This window comes from Pelodiscus sinensis, chromosome 17, assembly GCF_049634645.1.
Source record: "Pelodiscus sinensis isolate JC-2024 chromosome 17, ASM4963464v1, whole genome shotgun sequence".
NCBI classification, from domain to species: Eukaryota; Metazoa; Chordata; order Testudines; family Trionychidae; genus Pelodiscus; species Pelodiscus sinensis.
Genome location: NC_134727.1, coordinates 32,950,959 through 32,973,691, shown reverse-complemented (window position 1 = coordinate 32,973,691; position 22,733 = coordinate 32,950,959). Strand labels below are relative to the sequence as shown.

Here is a 22,733-nt window from a genome sequence, read left to right as displayed (position 1 = left end):
CCCCGCTTTAAATTGTTTTGCTATAAGTCCAAATATTTTGGACTGTATCTTGTACTTATAGTGAGGATGGCCTGTACTTCTGAAAATATTTGTTTTATAATGTTTTGTATATTTTGGGGCAGTTGCTATAAGTATGTGGTGTAACTGCAGAACATCTCATTTGTATTGCTTTATTTCATAACTGGCTTGTGATTCATACTGTTTTCTTCTGCCTTCCAGGTGTCTTGTTAAAAATGGACCAAAAATAGATGTTTTGCTACAATTTAAAATGTATAATTATGTTGCATCAACTTACTCTGCCGTACTTATTAGATAACAATTATGTAATTGATACACATCTTTAGTCTGTGTCACAAAAACAATGGGCAATGCAAGCATTTTGACAAAAGATCAGGTTCCTGATTGAGAAGAGGAAATTTAAGTGTATATAACATAATTATAAGCAAGACTACAACTTCCTATTAGTCGAGTGATGACATTGTTTGCGGCTTCCTCAGCGTAGTTTTGTGCAAGACACTCTGCTAGGAAGGGCATAACATGAATTTCCGGATGATCAAATATGACAGGATAATAGCAGTGGTAATTCCACACAGGCACAGCTGTACCATGCCAAAATTTGCTCAGTACGAGACATACTGTCGATTCTCTGATAGAAAAATGCACGACTAAGGCCCTCAGCTTCCCAGTTTGATGTTGGCACTGAAGTTTAGAACACACAGGGTGTCACAAAGCAGAGGAACATAGACATGAGAGAGCTATACCCTTCCCAAGAAATGAAGCATGTACTCACCATCTCCTCTTCCTTCCCAGCTCTTGGTAGCAGCTAACAACTGAGGGCTAAATCCTATTCCCAACAGACTGTTAAGGTAACGTAGGCCTGGTCTACACTGGCACACTTTGTGGTCAAAAACTGCCTTTTGGTGACAAGACAGAGTGTTTACACAAAAAACTTCCACCCCTGTGAGAAACTTGTTTTTTCTCCTCCCCTTTATCGTTGACAAAGAACCAGTGTGGACTCTTCTGTTCATTTTGTCGACAGAACTGGCTTCCACCTGTATCCCACAATGCCTGCCTTTATGCCTCTGTTCAGTGTTTTGCAATCTCTGCTGCCCTGCAGGCATGCACCCCCTCCAGTTTCAAATCTCTGGGAAGTATCTGACAGTGGCTCCCTGTGGGGAACAAAGAGCAAATCATTGGAATGCTTCTGTTCTGCCCTGCTAGGAACGCAGCAGCAGGCAGACAGCTACTGCAGGGGGAGGGCTGGAGAGACAGCTGTGCTGCTTTGACATTCCTCAGCACGGAGAGCTCACAGAGATATGAGGGAATCCCAAGAAGTGTGGGAATCAGTTCTGCTTTCCCACATCACTGCACCGTAGGATGCTTGCTCACATGGCTTTGCTTTGTCTGTCAACAGGGGGCTAGCAATGTAGCCATGAAATGTCAACAATGGGAGGCAGAAAAAGTGATTTGACCAATTTGGTGGTGACTTTTGCATGTCGACAGCACTTCTGTCACCAAACCTTCCCAGTGTAGACACAGCCTTAGCTCCGTGTTTGGAAAGGTCTAAGGGGAATAACTAAGTCCAGGCCGTCAATATCATCTGTAGCTATTGCCCTTCCACTATGCAAGGAAGAATAGATGGTGGATCCACATAGCAAGAAATCTCTTATCCCACTCCCACTTTTAGCTGCATACATTGAGCAGTTGTCTATAGCGCACAGCAGTTATGGACTCTGTCGCTTCCACCGCTTGCCCTCTTGCTTCATTACCTGCCCATGGAGCAGAATTGCATTGCTGTCACTTCATCTTGGGCTCTTTGCCTCTGCGGAGGGGGGGGGGGGATGATTTTTCCAGGCGGGAGGAAAGAGAAAAAGAGGGCGGGAGGTGGAAAGAAAGGGCTGAAAGGAACTTCCTAACATTCCCAACAGATTAAAAAAGAGAGGAATTTTTCTGTTTTACAATCTACATTTTTAAACCAAAAATATAACAAGACCCTTTTTTACTGCAGTGTGTTTTCCATGGAGAATGTGTCATCTGAAAAGAATGCACGCCATTTTATTTCTGAGCTCCTATACAGTTGGTGTTAAGTGTCATTGCACTGTTGCAATGACTGGGCTGGGTTGTTTTGCATTGCCAATCATGAATTACTTTCTTGTATACATAAATTTAAGGCAGGGGCTACACTTCAGTGTAACTTTTGTATTTCAGATTAATTTGAGTTCTAATACCGTGGGTAACCAACAAATAAAACAGCAGATATGAATATAAAAGTTACATTAAATACTTAATTGGATGACACCAAAAACGTTTCCTATACAAGTAAACTCTGTATATGTACACATGCACGCATAACAGTTATCATTTACTACCTGGAAGCAGGCCACATTTATGTGAATTTTAACAGGTGGGGTTTTTAGCAGTTCATAAAAGACAACAGTCATTTTGAAGTGCTCAGAATTCAGAGCTGTGTGACCATTTTATTTTGGATGATTGTAACAATGAAAAAACGAGGGGAGGGGGCGAAGGGAGGAATATGTTTTCTAGCAACAAGGAATTAAAGTTCAAGCAGGTGAGGATCTTTCAGCCTGGTGTGCGGTTTAGTGCAATTGACAAATGATCATAAAACTTTACTAAGGCATCTTATGCGCTGAAAGAAACGTTTTGGTTTCCAACAGTATGGGCTCAAATTGATGTGTGCTTTTGTGTTTTAAGAAAGCAACATTTAAAAATATCACAAACTGGAAAGAACAATTTGTTGGTTGACCAATGTCACCGATACTGTGTCCAACTGTGTGGGAAATTCTGCTGCCTTTCACTTCCAAGGGAAACCGGTGTGCTAGGACCCTGAAAGTGTGTTATAATGTTCAGCCACGGTAGTATAAAAACCAGAGAAACGTGCCCATGGCCCCTTGTCTCTACCCTGCCTGCTACCAGGAACCTCTCTTTCTAGTGGGTGTATTAAAAAATTAAAAGGCAAAATCCTCCTATGGAAAAAACACAGGATGATGGACTCCTGATGGAGTCACAAGTCATTGCCTTCCTCAATTAAGACCCCACCCAACCTTGAGAAGACAGTAACAGCCATGGAGAGTAGACAGAGGGAGGATACTTTCTGCCCAGGTACAAATCCTCACTTGTATAACCATCCTTCCTCCTCTAATACCTACAGCGCATGGCCTGAAGCCCTCAGACGTGGAGGGGCAGAAGACCAGGACCACAAGCCCAGCAGCAGCATTTCACCTCCTTCCTGCAGCAAGACCCCTATGCAAAGGATTGCACGTTAGTGTAGATCACTCAGATCTACACCAAGCCAGTTTCCTCGTCTGACCTTCTGCATGGAATAGTTCCCCCAGTGCTCTGAATCCAGTAAACAGCTTGGGGGAGAGACTTACTATAAGTGAGGGGGTGGACTACGATGGCATTTGCCTCCATTCTGTCTCCAGAGCTGACTTTTACTGAGAAAGTCCAAGTTCTGGGCTTCCCCAGGAGCAGCTCTGCTTACGGCAGCCTCATCTCTCAGAGCTGGCACCTCTGCAACCTGAATTGACCCTGAATCTCAGTAATCACATGCAGGAGAACTCCTGCCCCGTCCCACGCAGCCCCTGGCTGCTGCTGTTCGCACGGGTCACCGTAGCAGCCCTGTGCCGGGACATTCTCCCCTGGTGGGCTAAAGCTTTTATTATTTACTAGAAGATTTACCTGGTGCTGCTCAAGTCCTTAACTCCATTTTTGTTTTTCTTCATTTAAATCGTTGGGGTGGGGATGAAGCTTTGACTAGTCAGGCTGCCCTGGGTAGAGAGGACTACCCCAGCTCTCTCTCACTGCAGCAGCCTGGGGCCAGGTGAGAAGCTCCATGTCTGCTGCCCTGCCAGTGGGCACAGCTGGGAAGGGGGTGCCTGTCCCCCAGCTGGGGCAGGTCCAGATATATCTGCTCCCTGTGCCCATAAAGGGCACCGGGAGGGTGGGAAGCTTGGGGCTGGGACAGTCCTGGATGAGGGGCAGGGGTCCCAGCCAGTCCTGCCCGGTGATTCTCTTTTCTGTATGGTTTTCTGGGAAGCAATCCCATTCCAGGCACATCCCATTTTTCTGGCACAGCCAAACCCTTACATTGCTTTAAGTTATAATCAGAGGCAGCTCTTTGCCGAATTTGGTGATCCTAGCCCTTCCCATATAGGAGTCCTTAAAGAGACAGACAGACAGACTTGCTCAATTATACAGTAGGGCTGTGTGTAGACTGGCATGATTTTCCGGAAATGCTTTTAACGGAAAAGTTTTCCGTTAAAAGCATTTTTGGAACAGAGCGTCTAGATTGGAACGGACGCTTTTCCGCAAAAGCACTTTTTGCAGAAAAGCATCAGTGCCAATCTGGATGTGTTTTTCCGCAAAAAAGCCCCGATCGCCATTTTCGCGATCGGGGCTTTTTTGCAGAAAACAAATCTGAGCTGTCTACACTGGCCCTTTTGCGCAAAAGGGACTTTTGCCTGAATGGGAGCAGCATTGTATTTCCGCAAGAACACTGACAATCTTACATGAGATCGTCAGTGCTTTTGCGGAAATTCAAGCGGCCAGTGTATACAGCGGGCAAGTTTTTTCGGAAAAGTGGCTGATTTTCCGGAAAAACTGGCCAGTCTAGACACAGCCTAGATATAGCCCCATTCCAGCAAGTCCCCAATGGCTCAGTAAATGAGACCCAGGAGCACAGCACCCCATCACTAGGGGAAAGAAATCTGACCCACAAGTCATTACCCTCCCTTGCCTGATCTATGCAAAATTAATTTCCTAATGTTTATGCCACCATGTGTGGCCTGTTCTTGCTGGCAGTCTCTAAAAGAGACCCCAGACTGGGGATGTAAAACCCTGTTTAACTGGTTAACCAGTTAACCAATTAAGGGGAGAGCTAGAGTGCCCCCTCCCACCATGGACAATGGCTGGGCCCACCAATGACAGGGGCTGCTCTGGAACATCCCCTGCCCCTGGTAGGTGGGGAGCTGCTCTAGCCCCCACTGGTTAGCTGGAACTAGTAACCTCACCCACTTGCCAGTTAACCGGTTAACAATTCACATTCCTACCCCGGACTGAATGGAAATAGGGACTGAGCTGGTTCGTGAAGTCCTTGAGCTGGTCTCTCCTGCTCCGAGCTGGTGGAGAGTATAGGGACCCCTTGCTCTGGCAGCTTCTGTTCTCTAGATACGGTTCAGGGCTGAACCTTTTCTCCAGCAGTAAATTAACCTTCCAGAGCATGTTTTCAGCTATGCAAAGCTTAGGAAAATCAAGGCAGCTGCTCCTGTCCCGACATCTATTTTTAAAAGAATGTTGACCTTTAACAAAAAATTAATCTGCTCATTATTCTACCCCCTCATGTGCCTAGTCCGAGCCTGGGGGCAGGTTTTTCAAGGACCCCCACAGGTCCCCGAGAGGCTCCCAGGAGGAGAGGTAAGGGTAGTGCCTCTCTCTCCACTTCCTGGCCTCCCCTCCCACAAGGGGATTCTGCTTTTGGAGAAGGCCTTAGGGCTTGCTGCCTGCAGGCTAGCCAACTGCACAGTAGCCGAACTCCCACTGTGATTAATTCAACCACCAATGTCCAAGAAGGGAGAATCTGATTCCGGGAGGGCGCAGCTGTACTGTCTTCACCTCTTCAGGCCTGCTCTCTGCCCCTTGCAACAGAAGTGTTGCCTGCCTCTTCAGTTCCCAGGAGTGGGTGCCTGGCTGCCCAGCCCCTGGGAACAAGGGGGGCTTCCTTGCTCCCTAAAGAAAACAGCAGCTGCTTCCTTCCCCAAGACACAGGCCCCCAGGCCAAGGGCTCCCCTCTCCCTACTGTGTGGGGCAGGCTGCCCCCAGGCAGCTGACTGACAGGCCAGCAGAGCCTGAAGGGAGGGGGTTGCACCTGTCCCTTGCCCAGAACCCTCTCCCGCAGTCACCTGGGCCGGGCTGGGGGCGGGGTTTCTCCGCCGCCTGCGGCTGAGCGAGGGGCTTTCTCTGCTTGGGGAGGGGGCTAGGCAGCTCCGCTCCCGATCCCCAGCGCGGCGGCCAGGCGGCGCTGTCCGCCCTCACTGCTGCGCCCCGGGCGCTGGGCTGGGAGGCGCCGCGCGGAGCCCGCCGCAGCCACTCGGCAGCGGCAGCGGCAGCGGCAGCGGAGGCGAGCGGGTCCCTGGCCGGCTGCGGAGGAGCCCGCGGGGCGCGCGGCCAGCCAGTCTCCAGGGCCCGGGCCGCTCTCCCATGGGCTGCAGCAGGGGGACCACGCGTGCGGCGCTGCGGTGAGTCCGAGCCGGCTGCGGCGCGTCTGGGCTGCGCGGGGAGCCGCTGTTTGCGGGGCTCTCGGAGCAGGGCACTGGGCGGGGGGCAGGTGAAACCAAATCCACAGGCAGCGGCAGGACCGCGCTGCCCTGGGCTCGGCTGGCCACGCGCGTTTGCAGGGCTGCGGAGATGGCTCCGCGCGCTCTGGGAACGTGGCCGGCATGTGCTGGGATGCACCTGGCGGGGCCATGCGGGCGAGGCGGTTCGTCGCGGGGGGGGAGCTGCCCGCTGGAGGGCGCGGGGGTTGTGGACAGACCTGCCCCGTCTCGTGCGGGGAAGGCAAACTTCGCGTGGAGCTCGGCGCGGGTGAGCCGAGGGATGCGCTGGGTTGGCAGGTGTGGCCGGAGCTGGGGGCGGTAGGTGAATGGAGCTGCGGTCCCAGCTGAGCGGAATTGGAGAGTCCGGGGGGAGTGGGTGGAACTGGAGGGGCTCCACTGGTGAAGGGCTGGTTGGATGTAGCTAAATCAAAAGGGGTGTGTGTGTGGGGGGGGGTGGATGTAGTTAAAAGTTGAACTCAAAGGTGTGAGTGAGAAACACAGAAGAGGTTGAATGAGGTTGGAGGGGGGGTGAACTCTTTCTCTGGGTCCCAAATATAGTTAAACCAAAGGGGGGGGGGGTCAGTGAGTGACCCTGAAGTGGTTGAACTAGGTTGGAGGTGTGTTAACTCTTTGTGAGTCCCAAACACTTGTTTCAAAGTGGTGCCTGGATCCAATCTGTAGATGTGCCTGTTGTCTTCTAGCAAGGAAGTAGCTGGCACTTCCGCACAGGTTTTGTACTCAGTCCAGAGCAAAAACAAAAAGAGTTGACCATGAAGTATTCTGCTGTTGATGGCCTCTTTGTGCCTGTGCACAAGGATTGCCGGGTTGGGTTGGACATATTCCTGGAGGTTTCATCACAGGTTATAATCTTTCATCAAAGATTACTCCTTCAGTTCCTGGAGACTCCAGGGCAATCCTGGAGCATTGGCAACCGTGCTGTGTGCAAAAGTCCTTTATTAGGGATTTGGGAGATAAATGGAGCTGCCCTTCCAGGTGAAGGGTTGTGAGAAATCCTGGGGACGGTGTGAAACTGGAGTGGTCTTACTCTAGGTCTTATCTTTATTTCCATTAGAAATCCTGGGCTACTGGAAACTTAGCACTAAAGGTTTGTTTCAGCTCAACCTTGGCATACAAAATCTCAATTGGGGAGTCATTTGCTTTAAGCCAAATTTGATTTAAATTCTCACAGCTGTTGTAGAAAAACAGGGCATTTCAGGAGCTGTTTTCTCTGTCTTGATTTAAAAGTCAACTCTGTTTATATATTTCAGGAGACTTAACCTAGATTGTGGTTGACTTGTTCAAGTTATTTAAAAGAAACCCTCAAAATGGACCAGTTGTTAGATTCTGAAAATTGCCATCTGGGCTCATGCGGTAGCCCTTGTTTATAATAGCTGTAATATGCATATTCCAATTAACAGTGCAATGGTTTCAGTCCCTGGATTTACCTTTACACGGTATATCTCTGGGGCTCTCAAAGATCCATTTACACTATGAACACATCCCTAATACTAATTAACACTCCAGAGGTCCAGCTGCTATGGACCCTGCCTGTAATCGGTGAAATACTATGTGCTGGAGATGGAGATGATAGAGCCGGTGATGTTGTGATGCATAGTGTGAAAGATCCATTCCGCGAAGCCCTGCTTCAAAGGGGCAGTGGCACAGTGTGAGGCTCAAGGCAGGAGAGGAGAGAGAGAGATGTGCAGGAACAATTTGTTCCAGGACTGCATTTCCTGAATTCTTTTTAAGTTTTTGGTTTAAGCCACTTGATGTTAATTTAATACGGGTTTGTGGCATAGCTCTCTGTAGTCAAAGGAGGGTAATACTTACACGTGCCATTTTCTCAGCAAGATGTTTTTGAGTGAATTCTAAAATAGAAACATCAACATGGCAGTGAAGAAAACTGCTGCAAGAGTTAAAAGTTTTCTTCAGTGCAATAGCTTCATGGCGCTTTGGGCCACATTCTGTTACGTTGGTGGAAATCCAGAGTGACTCTGATCATTGATTTAAATGGAATCGCTTTGGATTTGCACTGGACTAAGTGAGAGGAAAATTTGGTGCATTATGTGCTTATGTCAAGTCGTATCATTTTATTCCATCCTACCCCAGCATAACACAAAAGGCCCAATCCTGCAATCCTTACTCGAACGAAACTCCCACGGAGGACAGACCTGCGCTGCCAGGTCCTAACAGTGTGCGTTATAACAGCTCCCCTGCTCTAGCAGTGGGAGATGTTAAAACCGAGCATCTTTTACTGAAAAAAGAGCCATTAGTCCATGGGAAACAGAAAACATTTTTATTGCCCTATCAAGCCAGCTTTCTCTAATGATGATCAGTTAAAAGGATTTAGAGTGGTGTTTAATCAAATTTAGGGACAGTAATATTAAAAGCCCTTGGAAATAATTAGCAAGCTTATTTAGAGTCTTGGGTAATTGAGCTGGGTAAGAAGTGATCTGTGCCTTTCATATCACTGGCCAAGTTTGGTATTGCTGTGTGGAATCTGGATGTTTACAGATCTCTTCACAACCAGGCTCGCTTTAGTAGTCCTTCAGTTGCCCAAGGCTTTGCTTTATATGCTTGTTTAGCAGAGAGTTTTCAAAATTATACCTGGAGGACAGCTATTTGTTTATAGTAAAGGACACAGGATGCCAATCAGCTGGCTAGTTTGAGGCGGCAGGAAATACTGCTTCATGCAACACAGTTACCCCGTGGAACACACTGCCACAATATAGCGCCAAGGCCAAGTGTTTAGCAGGATTCCAGAAGGACTAGACATTTATATGGGTCACAAGCACATCCTGAGCTAGAAGAGTAAATGTGAAAATAGAAAGAGTTTTGAAAAGGGATGTAAACCTCCTACAGCAGGATTCAAACCAGGCTCTAACTAGACCTAAGAGGAGACTTTCCTGGGTGTGTGTGTCTAGATTATATTATTTACTTAGCTGTATTTCTGTAGTGCCTGGGAACTCTAGACAAGTCCTATTCTTCCACTGCACTGGGACCTGTAAAACGCAGAGCTTAAAGAGGGGCTTTGTCCCAAAGAGTGGTACTCTGAGGGTGGGGAACCTACGGCCGGGATCCAGCTCCCCGCGGCAAGTCTCCGACCACAGGCTGGAAGCCCCAAGCCTTGGCATCTCCCATCCCCACAGACCCAGCACCCGGAGCTGAGTGCTAGTGAGTCTTGTGTCTTCTCACTTGTGTGTGGCCCCTGACTGAAAAAAGGTTCAGCCCTGCTAGAAGACGAGATGGATACATCCAGATCAGTGGGGGAGAGTCTGAGGAAATAAGAGCAGGAGGGGCAGAAGCACCCTCAAAGTGGGGGACCACAGATGCCCAAACAATGGTGCCCCTTCTTCATGAGACTCTGCCCTTAACAAGGTAAGCCCCTGCCCTCCGGCTGGCCATTTCTGAGGTCTTGCTCTTGCACCACCCCCTTGTCCACAAGCCTCCAACCTCCACACCACTCCCTTCCCTAAGTCTTTGTTCCCGCACCATGTCTTTTCCTGAAGCTCTTCTTTATCTCCTATGGCCTCCCCTAGTTTGGCATTTCTGGGGAAGGCCATGTTGGTGAGCCTGAGAGGCTGTGATTTCTGCACACCAGCCACCTACCCACTGCTGCGAAGTTTACAAAGACTTTGGCTCTGTCTACACTGGAAAAGTTTGGCGGCGAAAGTGCTGTCGACATGCAAAAGGCGTCAAAAGTGAAAACTGGTCAAACCAGTTTTTCTGCTTCCCATTGTCGACTTTTCATGGTCACATTGTTAGTGCCCTGTTGACAGACATAGCAAAGCAATGTGGGAGAACATCCCACGGTGCAGTGTTGTGGGAAGGTAGAGCTGATTTCCTGCGCTTCTTGGGATTCTCATAGCTCTGTGTGCTAACGAGTGTCAAAGCAGCACAGCAGTCTTTCCAGTCGCCTCCCCCTTCCCCCGCAGCAGCAGAGCAGGAGCATTCCAGTGACTTGTTCTTTGTTCCCCAAAGGGAGAAGCTCACTTAGCTGTCAGCTACTTCCTGGAGCTTTGAAAGGGGAAGGAGACACATGCTTGCAGGGCAGCAGAGACCACAAAACACTGAGCAGAGCCATTGGGGCAGACATTGTGGGATAGTGGCAGAAGCCATTTCTCTCCACAAAACAAACAGCAGAGTCCACGCTGGTTCTTTGTTGACAATACAGGGAGGGCAAAAGACAAAAGTTTCTCACAGGGGTGGGTACTCCCCAGGCAATTCAAAGGAGTCTGAGGCTAGGGATGTTAAATTTACTTTAATCAACTAATAGACTAGTTGATGGAATTTCCATCACTAGTCAATTAGTCGATATGTTGGGGAGCTGCAGTGTGGTTAGCACATGGCTGGCGCTCTGACTTTGAAATGTATTAAGAGCGGGCAGGCTCTTAATACATTTAAAAGGCTGGTGCACAGCATGGGAGACCCAGCATGAGCCAGGACAGGTGATTCCTGGCTCATGGGGATCCTCTCCACACTGCGCTTCTGCTTTTTAAATGTATTATGAGCCAGCAGGCTCTTGATACATTTAGAAAGCAGAGGTGCAGTGTCTGAGACTGGGCGCAAGCCGGGAATCAGCTGATTCCTGGCTCCTGCCCAGTCCTGGTACCTCTCTGCCTCCCCTGCCCTGGGCATGGAGACGGTGCTGGGGGGAATTGGCTTTTAAGCCGGCTCTCCCCAGCAGGAGCTGCCCGAGGCTGGCTATGGCAGCTGGCGCCCCAGGCGTAAGGCGCAATTGGCGTCCCCGCCTGCATGGTTGTCAATGGCCATGACGTAATCATCGGGTGCCCCGTGATGACATCATTGGGTGCCCTGGGCCAGCGGCGCCCTAGGCGACCGCCGAGTCTTCCTAGGCTCACGGGCCACCTCTGCTCCGCAGCACCTGTTTCTACGCCTGCAGGAGAAGAAGTGACTAGTCAACTAGTCACTTACATCCCTATCTGGGTCTCCAGCCACCGCTGCTGTAGTTACACCAGCTGGGAGCTTCTTGCTTCCTTCCCACCTCCCCCTTGTTGGGCCTGAGTGATTGTGATCTCTGATTCGGGACTCCCTGGTCCCATGGCAGATTAGAGAAAGAGAGAGAAAGGTTTTGCTTTTGTTTTCTGTTGCAGGTATAAGGTTCCAGAGGTCAGCAGAAGATCAGGCATAACCAAGCTCAGCTTAGCCCAGACTCCGATATATCCCCCTCCGCACAGAGAAGTGGGGAGATACCCGACTCTCGCATCATTTCCTCTGTAGAAGGGAGATTCTCAGCTGGGACCTCTGGCTGGTGTAAGACCACATTGTATTGCGTGCAAAGTGACCTTAACAGATTGGGGAATGAGGGCCAGCATATATAGACATATAAATATATATGTAATAGGCATGTGTATGAGTGGGTGTGGGTTAAAGGCTGGTAAGCAAACCCTAGGGCTATGTCTACGCTGCACGCTTCTCATGCAAGAACTTTTTGCGGAAGAGATCTTCCGCAAAAAGTTCTTGCACAAGAGCGCGTCCATGCGTCCGCACTGCCATGTGCTCTTGCGCAAGAGATGTGCTCTTGCCGAAGAGCATCCATGGCAGTGTGGACGCTCTCTTGCGCAAGAAAGCTCTGATGGCCATTTTAGCCATAGGGGTTTGTTGTGCGAGAAACTCCTGTTGCCTGTCCACACATTCCTTTTTGCTCTTGTGCAAAAATGCTTATTCCTCGTGGGGAGAGGAATAACTCTTGTGCAAAAAAGCCCTCTGTTCTTACACTTTACTGTACTTTTTTTCTTGCACAAGAACGGGCTTGGCGTGTGGATGCTCCACAAGTTTTTGCGCAAAAACTCTGCAGTGTAGATAGCCTTGTTGTCTCCACGTCTGACATTGAACTAAAGTCACTTGTGGCTCTGAGCTGCCTCCCTGCCGGGTTTTGCTTCGCTTCCTTTCAGCATATTTCAGGAATGTATAAGAAGAGAACGGCTGAACTTTAAACACAAAAGAATTTGTTTTGCATTGCTCACACTTTGTGGTGCTCTCACCTGACATTTAGAGAGAGCGCCTGGCAGGCACGGGGGTCTGCCATCGTCACTGTAGGGCTTTTCCCACTCTGTCAATAAGGTTCACAATCCTTGGCTGCTTCAGGATCTTCAGTGGCTGAAATTCTAGGAAGCTGTGGTGCACACAAGGGCCTTTCTCCTTTTGTGTTCAAAAGGACTTTTTTGCCTAGAGCTTTTCAGAGTATAGTTTTCAGAAATGCTCAGAGATCAGTTTTCTGTGAAAAATACTGATTTGATTAAATCAAAATATTTGGGGGGGGAGGCATCATTGAAACATGACATTTTGCCTTTTTTAAAAAACTTTTGTACCCTTCTTAGACAATATGCATCTGTTTATCATGTTGTAAGTTTTACAGAATGTAAACGTTGAAACGAAGGCAAAATGAAGCAGTTAGATCTTTTTTAAATAAAGTATTTAGGAATATTTTGTTTCATGAACTGTTTCATGAAAACTTCGGCTTTTTCATCCCAGTTTGGTACGAAACCAAATTTTGAAATCTCAAGAATTTTCCACAAGATGGAAATTCTGTTAATCACCTAGCTCTAATTATGCCATACTATAGTTATGAACTCGCAGAGTACTCTTGATGTTCACAGGCATTATAAATACTGTGGACATTCATTATCCCATCTACATTAACCTTCCACATTATGTGAATGACCCAATGGGCTTTTGTTGGTGCAGGTGACATCATAAACTCCCATCAGTTAATAGCACTTCTACTTCTTGTATCTATTCATAAATACCAGGTACAGAATTGCAGTAAAGAGCACATTAGTAATTAATGTTCAGCTTATTTTTCATCCATTGCTTCAGGGGGAAAAAAGCCTTTAATCTTTTATCTCCTGTTAGAAGTGCATGCCAGGGTATTTGACTGAAGAGAGACTTTCCTTCTACCTCTGTCATCACCTTACTAGCATCACTATATTTTCTCCAGCTGATTTTGTCCTTTCCCATTTGGCAAACGTTAATCGTGTTTCTCTTCATTCAATGAATTGAAATGCAATTCTTTCTTTCTGTTTATAATCGTGGTTTTTTGCCTTAGCATTCAAGGATGTCAGCTGCAAGAACAGTATTCATCAGCTAACTGCTGTTGTCCAGTGCATTCCAGGAGCGTTGAATTAAGAGACTGACCATGGTCCTAACCCAAGAAAGGATCTCTGTTTGGGGATGTGTTTTAAAGACCTACTGAAGTCAATGGGGCTTAAGAATCCTCTTGAAGTGAGACGCTGTGAGTGGTCGCTGACCTCCAACTTGGACCCAGGGGTGCCCAGGCAGTGCAATGTTTGTCGCAACCACTATCCTGCCACTCACTTGAGCAACTGGAGAAGGGAACTAGTGATTGGCTAGCTTGTAAATGGCCCCACTCCTGAAGCGCCTAATGTGGGAGGGGGGAATGTCCAGCACACTGATTGGCTGGGGAGCTGTTTTTAAGGCAGGAAGAGTGGCAGGAAGGAAGTTGTTTAACCAAGGAGAGGAATACCCTGTCTATCAGCCACTAAAGATGTTTCCTGCTTACCTGACTCCAGAGCCCTGCATTCCTGCTTGCTCCTGGCTCCTGTCCTCCTTATCTCAGTCCCCATCTGTTCCTGCTTTCCTACCTCATTGCCCTTGATAGAACTGCAATGTGGGGTGGTGGCAGTGGCTGCCGCACTCCCTGGCTTGTCGTAAAAATGACCCAAATACATGGTTTCCGTGTACGGCACCCCCCACTATTAAAAATTGTTCCAGAACCATTACTCCAGATCCTTCCTGTGCCTAACCCCCAATGTTGTGCCTGACTTGGCACCTGGCTTTGCCTCTAGCTTTGAACTTTGGCTCGGTACCTGATGCTGTCAGTGGTTCTGAACTCTGGCATGGCAGAGGTCAGAATCTAACCATTAGGCATGACAGTCCACAGCCCAGTCATTACAAGTGGAAGTTTAAATGCATTAATGAATTGGGGCCTGAAGTAGTGACTTGTTTTTGTTCTTAATTAGTCTGTGGATTCTCTCTCTTAATCAAATAAGTGTATCCGGGGATCTGTTGTAGGTCTAAAATTCATGCACTGAAATGTCTGTTAACAGCAATTTCCGCAATATGGGTTTATTCATCACAGAATGCCCTTCATTCAGCTGCAAAGTATAGTTATTTATAGATCAAGGTCAAGTTTGGGGCTGTGGCTATTTGCAATGCTTTCCGACAATGCAGAGCCTTCTGCTTAGCTTCACATTTGCATAACAGATGGAGACTCGCTACATTATTTCCATTGGGGCAGTGCAAGACACAAATTGGGCTATACATTTTTGTTATTAGTCAAGTATAAAATCAATTGAGATTCATGGATTCTGAAATGTGCCAGTGAGTCATCCGTTCAGATCAAGGTCTCTAGCTTCGGGCACTAATGTAGTATGCTACTGGACCGCGATCGTTAGGTGTGATTACTGTATTTTTGATGTACTTGAGAGTCTGATTAAAATACAAAGATTCTAATTTAAACTTTAAAATCAATTATTAACATGTCGTATGTGGGATAGTTGTAGCTGGCACAGTCCCAGGACATTAGAGAAACCAAGTGGGTGAGGTCTCTCTCTTTTTTACCAACAGAAGTTGGTCCAATAAAAGATGTTGCTCCAGGCGTCTTGCCTCTCTAACATGTAGTCAATTAGACACTTCATGGCTCATTTCCCGATTACAGTAATTTAAAATGTGAACATATAATCTCTCTGTTTTCCTGCATCTGCAATCATATAAACATCACACAGCACGTATGGAATGGACAGCATGTTTTGTGGGAAACATTCCTAGCGATTTACCTCCTATGAATCAAATCAGGTTTAAGAGAAACCCACATATATAGGAAGATACAAAGTTCTGCAGTATTGTAATCTGAAGGTCTGATGCTGCTCTGTCGAGATACTCCAGTGCAGGATATCAGAAGGGTGAGTGTGCACATATGGGCTATGTCTACACTGGCCAGTCTGGGGCAAGAATATATGCAAATGAGGCCTGGCGATGAAAATTGCCACGCCTCATTTGCATACTTAATAAGCCGCCATTTTGCACAAGAAGGAGCAGTCTATACTGCTCCTTCTTGCGCAAAACCCCACCCTCTTGTACAAGAGCCGTTCTGCCGCTTATTTTCAGGCAGAATGGCTCTTGTGCAAAAGTCCCTTGTGCAAAAATGGTGGCTTATTAAATATGCAAATGAGGCACAGCGATATTCATCGCCACACCTCATTTGCATATGTTCTTGCACAAGACTGGTCAGGGTAGATGTAGCCATTGAGTTTCCCTCTAATTCTTCTATTGGATGGTGGTATCCACCAGAGGCAAAAGGCATCTGATCAGTGGAGTGTTCTCTTCTTTGTTCCATGCTATCACTGGACAGCATGCTTGCTTCCAACCAGAGTCATGCTGCTGGGACTCTGCTATCCCATAGCTGCCCCAGAGCCATTCTTAGGGAAGTTTCACCCGAGAAGGGGAAATAAGTGTAAATGAGTGTGCTTCGTGGATTTTAGAATAGTAGAGAAGAATCTACAAATACTTCCTGGCCCCCTCAACTTTATCCCTCCTCATCTGGAACCTGCTACAGGTGACCTCCAACTTACGACCCCCCACATTTACGACCAATTTTTTCCATGTGAGAGAGTTCCTAAAAACCTCCAATATACGTCCGCAGCTTGTATTTACAACAGCGTACGACACAGACTCCACGCATCATCCCAAAACAGGAAATGTACAAGGTCAGTCAGACTTGCCAGTCTGCAGCTGCTGCTTGAAATGTGCACATCTCTGCCACATCGGTCTTCACTTTTTAGTTATTTTTGTGCATTATTTGATCTATTTAGATTAGTTTTCCTCCATTTCCGTAGTCAGTTTTGATATTTTGGTATATGAAATGGGTTTCCAGGAATGGAACTGCCATTTATAACATTGCGCCTATGGGAAATAAGAGTTCAACTTATGACTGTTCTCCAGGAACCAATTAGGTCGTAAGTGCGGGGGTCGCCTGTAGAACTGTCTTATCCATGTGTACAGATAGGCGCTGCAGTTGCAGGCCTATGGATCATTTAAGGTTGAACTGCTAGATTAGTATTGTGTTAAATAAAGTATCAAAGCGACGCAGACAGCTGCAAATGCCAAATCCACTGGTTACTAAAGATCAGGAATATATGGAGACTGAGATGCATCTGTTTGAAAATCTATGCTGTGCCCGGGTGACTGACTGATTTAAACCCCTGATCTAGGAAAGCACTTAAGCACCTGCTTAACTTAAGCATTTGGTCAGGTGTCGTCCTGCCCTTTCAGCAAAAGTTAAGCACGTGCATAATTACATTAACTTTAATATCCTAAATATATTCCTTATAATATCAGATACAATAAGTAAGTTACTTATTCTAGATATGAAAATTAAGGAACTGGTTATAAGATACAATTACATAATACGTGTCTACAATTAGGAAGTTGTCATCTGCTTTTAATCTTATTAATACTGCATAATAAATCTCCTAACATATATAATTATCTACACTGTTTCATTTGTATACTGCATACAGCTGTGTGTATTACTTGAGTTTGTATTTGTTTTTAACAGTAAAGCTCCATCTAAGGATATTAAGTACCTTTCAAATGTGGATTTGTCTCATGAAAAGCACACATCTATGAATGATCCTTGCTAATGAAAATAACTTGGTTTCTTTTCACATGGAAGAAGCTGTATAATGCTGCTGCTATTGTTGGCTGTTAAGTAATTGAAAGGTCATTGATTGCAAATTGATATGCTCTGGAGAATTTACCACACTATTATGTAAACCAACATGAATATTCAAAAGTATAAAATCTATTGTAAAAAATATGCGTGTTTCACAGAGGCGGTTGTGACAAAATGTCACTGATTCTTCAGCCAGATGAAACTCTCTTGGGGTATAAATTTGGGAGCTCACAGTTTTGTGTATTATTGCAAGGTACATTCAGTAAATAGAACCACAAATGACAATAGTGATATGACAAAGCATAGTCATAAAATTCAATGCCAAATAGAAAATACAAATCTAGCAGCCCTTAGAGTAACCAGCTGTTTAGCCCAGGCTGCTATTATAAAATAGAAACAAAGCATAAACCTTCGTCCTCTCTCATCCATTTTGCATTGAGGGAGCTCCATTATTGCAGGAGATTTATTCCTGAATTAGGCCAGCGTGAACCAGAGAGGAATCAAGCTCTGCCCATTATATTTGAATTCTAAAACACAAACATATTGAAAACTTTCTGTTGCAGCTCTAGATCGGGAGGTTTTGTACTAGGAAAAAGTAGAGGGGTAAGGTAAACGGCTTGGATTTTTTAAATTTTCATGGCCAGATGGGAAGATTTACCCCTCAGCACCTACAGCTCCATCCAACTCTCAAGTCTTTCTATTGTCATTAATGAGATCAGGCCATTAAAGGTGAACTTCAGAAGAGATACGGAGGCAAGCACCAAGTGTCTGATCGAAAGCCCTCTGGAGTCAATAAGTCACTAAATAACCACACAAGAGGCCTAGCAGGAGTTTAAATGTCGTAGCGAGGCAGAGCATATCATCAGGAGTATTTCTCATACAAAGCCTTTCAGCTGAGTTAAAGTGATATAAATCTAGAGTCAGTCCAACGATTTATGTATCCATTGGAGTTATTCTGGATTTATACTCGTGTAACTAAGACTAAAATCTGGTCTCCTGTCCTTTGGTAAATGAAAGTACGAATGTGTCTCCCACAAAGTGAATGTTGAATGTTTGTATTTTAAGAGAGAGTTTTGCTGGCAACACTGGCCATGTGATGTTTCTAGAATATTTTTTAAATTGTGCCTACTTTCTAATTGCTGATGTTAATAAGATATGTGGGCTTCATTTTTATAGGCCTAATTGTGCACATGGGATACTCCACAGTTCTGTTCATTACACTTTTCATGGGTCATATCTCACACAAAATCCTAAATTTACAGTCACATCCGTTTTTTAATTGTACAGGATACCCTGGCTACTTACAGCTCCCGGATCCTGCCACTTCCCCTTCTCCCCCAGACCTGCACAGGAGATCCGCGAATACACAGAACCACAAATAGTGATTCCATGCGTGGTGGAGGTCTCCTGTATTATTGAAGAAAGAACAACCCATTCTATACTGCCACATTCATTAGTATTTAAGAAGCTAAAATGAGAACGGCAAGGTTCTGACACCAGAAACCCTTTGATTTTGATGTTTTGGCAGGGTCAATTAAAAAAATCCACGTGGCAAGTGGTTTTTATGAGCACATGGAGCGAGGAGTGTGTAAAGGGCTTTGAATGGTGGGGACTGAGGATATGCATGACAACTGCAGCCTGTAAAATGATGCGCATTCTCAGGAACAAATGCTACGCTTGAGAGGACAAATGCATCCGTGTAGGTACAGCTGCGGTATGCAAACTATTTTTGATAGTGGAAGTCCCATTGAGCATCTTGATGTCAGCAGAGGTAGAAATATACAGGCAGTCCCCGGGTTACATGGATCCGACTTACATCGGATCCCTACTTACAAACGGGGTGAGGCAACCCCGCATTAGCTGCTTCCCCCCAGCAGACCAGGGAGACGCGAAGCTAGCGCCCCCCCCCCCCCCAGCAGACCAGGGAGACGCGGAGCAGCTTTTCTCAGCAGACACCTCAGCTTGAGAATAAAGGACTGAGGGAAGTGAGGTGTGGGAGAATAAAACTGAGCTCTGGAGAAATGTTTGGCTAGAGTTTCCCCTACGATATGTACCAGTTCCGACTTACATACAAATTCAACTTAAGAACAAACCTACAGTCCCTATCTTGTACTTAACCCAGGGACTGCCTGTATTTGCACTTTGCGGCCCCTAAGGGATGAAATTAAGTAAAGGGAAATCCCATCGTAGGAAAAGCTATCTAAAGGAGAAACCTTTTTAGCCTCCCCAAAGAAAAGGTGGTTGGCAGCCCCATCACATGGGCAACTCAGAGTGCTCTGAATGGAACCCCCAACCAGGGGGGCCCACAGCCTATGTAGGGAAGGGGCAGTGCCTCAGGCAGAGAGAGCGGGAAGGGACAGCCAGTAATCAGCACCACCTGGACTGTGAGGTGCCCCTTCTCCCACCCCGAGTCCTCCCAGTATCCCGGAGTGCGTAGCATGGTGCCCCCGCCTCTCTAGGCAGCCCTAAGAGCCGCCCGGAGAGGTCCATGGGGTGCTCCAGTGGTGATTTAAAGGGGCCAGGGCCCCAATGCTGCCCTCTGACTCATGGGGCCCCAGAGCAGTTGTCCCCTTTGCCTCCCCTGTCTGTGGGTCTGCCTGCAACATACTAGGGCAGTGTTTCCCAAGTGGTGCTGTGGAACCCCGGGGTTCCGGGAAGTGAACGTAAGGGTTCCACGAGGAACCAGCGTTCAAAGACACCGACTCGTTCTCTGATTCCCATGCCGGCTTTCAGATACCTCCCTGTCCCCTCTGTTCTCCCCTGCCGGTCTTAAAGGGACAGAGAGGAACCAGTGCGCACAGATGCTGGTTCTTTCTCTCTCTGGTTCCCCTGCCAGCTTTCAGATAGCGCCCTGTCCCTTCTCTCTCTTCTCCCCCCCCCTCCCCCGCCGTCTCCCACCTCCCTGGTCTTAAAGGAACATAAAGACGCTGGCTTCTTCTCTGGTTCCCCTGCTGGTTTTCAGACACCTCCCTGCCTGCCCCCTGCTGCCACTCTGCATTTTTTAAGGACCTAGCAGCAGCAAAAAATGTGATTTTTGTTTTTAAATGTGTGCAATTAAACTAAACGTTGATCTCATGACCTTTTTTAGCATTTGTTTATTATTAACCGTACTGATTTGTGGTCTACTTTTTCAGCTACATATATAACTGTTATTAGGGGTTCCTCGAAATTCTGCTGAGTTTAAAAGGGTTCCTTGGCCAAGTAAAATTGGGAAACACTGTACTAGTGCATTGGCTGAGGGGAGAGGACTTAGATTGTCTCCTTCCAGAGTCCTCCAAAATAGAGCAGAGGGTCTGAACATTGACACTGAGCCTGCCTGTTTGTGTCACTGGGAAAACAGGCAGTGTGTCAGCGGGCCGGGCCAAATGCAGGGCCAACAGCACTGCATGGGGCATAGGTTTCAACAGGTGGCTTTTACACATCCCAGTCAGATGGTTTGGTGTCTTGCCATGAGTGTGAAGTGAATTGTGCCAGGCCAGGGGGTTGGTCGAGTGGATTTATTCACATTTTCAATCTTCAGGCTGTCCCCTGTTTGTAACTCTTGGTGGGCTGCTCATCCTCCCAGTTCCACACGTCATCATGTCCCCTCGTTAGCCTGTCATGTGGCTTTGTGGCATCAGGTCCGGGAGCAGTTACAGGGCCTGTATTGGGCTAGGGATGGAGCTTTGATACTGTGGGCGCTGCAGGATTTAGGATTGCTGAGCTAGGCCAAGGAGCTCTTCCCATTCTCTGAGGGTCTGTCTGCACTGCAGTGAAACCAGGCTTTTATCAGGTGTCCAGCTATGGTCCATACACCAAAGCCTCTGACCAGTGCTTTAAACCAGGCTAGCTGACCTGGCAAGAGACAGAGAGGCTAGAAAGGAGGCTCCACTTTGACTCAGGCTGTCAACCCCAGCACTTTGCACTGCAAATGCAGGCCCATTAGCTCAGGTGCTGCTAGTACTTCAGTGCCTCTCCAAACTCCCCCAAAGCCATATTTTCTTGCCCTCTACCTACTCCCCCCTCCCACTCTGGTGAACCCACCAGTTCACGCATATGGTGTTTATAAACTCTCTTGTTGGCTGTTACATTTCTGCCACACTTCCACAGCACTTAAACTGAGGTGGGAAAACCGTCCTCCGAGAGTGCTCCCCGCTGGCCAGATACTGATACCACGGCTCTGGTGGACTTTTGGTGTGACTAAGATTAAGGGAGATGTGTCTCCAATCTGCAGTTTTAGGAGGACATCTTGAATTAGATACCTACCAGACTATTGAATGTCTCAACTCCCAGTCTTGGACAATATGTCGGCAAACAATTAATACCAGTGCAGCCTAGTGCAGCATGGGGTGTGCACCAGAAGTCCTAGCCCCTAGTACAGTGGTCTCCAACCTTTTTAAGCATGAGATCACTTTAAGTGCAATCCAGGATCTACCTCAAACCCAAATACCCTTGCCCTGCCTCCTTCCTGCCCCTTCTCCAAGGCCCCGCCCCTGCTCACTCCCTCCTCCTTCCCCCATCTTCACTCACTTTTATCATGCTAGGGGCAGGAGTTTGGGGTGCAGCAGGGGTTCAGGACTGGGGCCAGGGTTTGGAATGTGGGCTCTAGCTGGGCACCCACAGGTGGCTTCTGGGGGGTGATGCAGGGGGCTAAGGAAGGCTCATCCCTACCCTGACCCTGCACTACTCCCAAAAGTAGCCAGCAAACTCTCTCCATCCCTGCCCCCCTCTGCTCTGTGGAGATGGCATACAGGGTGGAAGGAGGGGCACCCTGACATCAGCACCCCCTTCCTCTTGTTCCCATGCCCTGCACAGCAAGCAGGAGGCTCCCAGACATGGGGGACAGCTCCAATGCAGAGGGCAGGAGCAGCGCAAGGGTGCTGAGAGGGGCAGATGAAGTGACAGCACTTGATAGCCTCCCAGCCAGACCTCCCAGGATCTCCTGTCAGAGGCTCCAAGATCGACCAGTAGATCCCGATCTACCAGTTGGTGACCACAGCCCTAGTGGATGAGAGCAGCATCAGAGTGGATATAACTACGTGTAGGTCTCAGGTGTGGATTTGCAGTGTGGACTAGTGCACGTGCCCTCCCAGGTTGACTCTGCAGTGAAGACATTGAACTATCTTGGTTTAGTCTGCTCCCAGGAATGGAGATCCATGCAGGGCAGGGTAAAATAAACCATCTTTCATTAAAATGCACCCTCTACTCTCAGCCGTGCAGTTCAGCACATGCACCTTCCCAGAGAACTCATCTATCAATGTCACTTCTTGTGCCTCTTAAAGAGACTGTGGGCTAATTCTCCAATGGGCACGAATACAATACTGACCTGTTGACACCCACGCAACCTATGGATTGTATTGAATCCACCAGTAACTTTAAGCACAGACAAATCAATGCAACACATTTATGTGTGACATTTGGTTACAAACACTACTCTCTTTCATACTAGAATTTGAGTAGCTGTAAGTGGGCTATTAGAGTGCTATACAGAAGATGAAAAACAGGTTGAATCTCTCTAGTCCATCACCCGCGGGACCTGACTGGTGCTGAATTTGCCAGACCATGGGAGGTCAGTGTTGTCTAGAAGCATAACCAACACTCCCAATGCTTACTGGGCTCTGAGAAGACATTTAGGGTAAACTAGAGCTACATAACAGCACAGAACACTGAGAGCCAGGAGAGGTGGCTGTAAACAAACTTTATGG

General features: G+C 47.3%; 1 protein-coding gene across 2 annotated transcripts in view; it reads left to right on the top strand.

Annotated features, from left to right (window-relative positions):
- Window positions 1–6,008: 6,008 nt before the first annotated feature.
- Window positions 6,009–22,733, top strand: part of RASGEF1C (RasGEF domain family member 1C) — a 134,383-nt gene continuing 117,658 nt past the window's right edge. Inside the window, exon 1 of one of the 2 annotated variants that reach the window (XM_075900487.1) lies at window positions 6,009–6,254. The gene's annotated coding sequence lies outside the window, so the exon portion shown is untranslated. The remainder of the gene's footprint in view (window positions 6,255–22,733) is intronic. The other variant, XM_075900485.1, reaches the window with a different exon arrangement.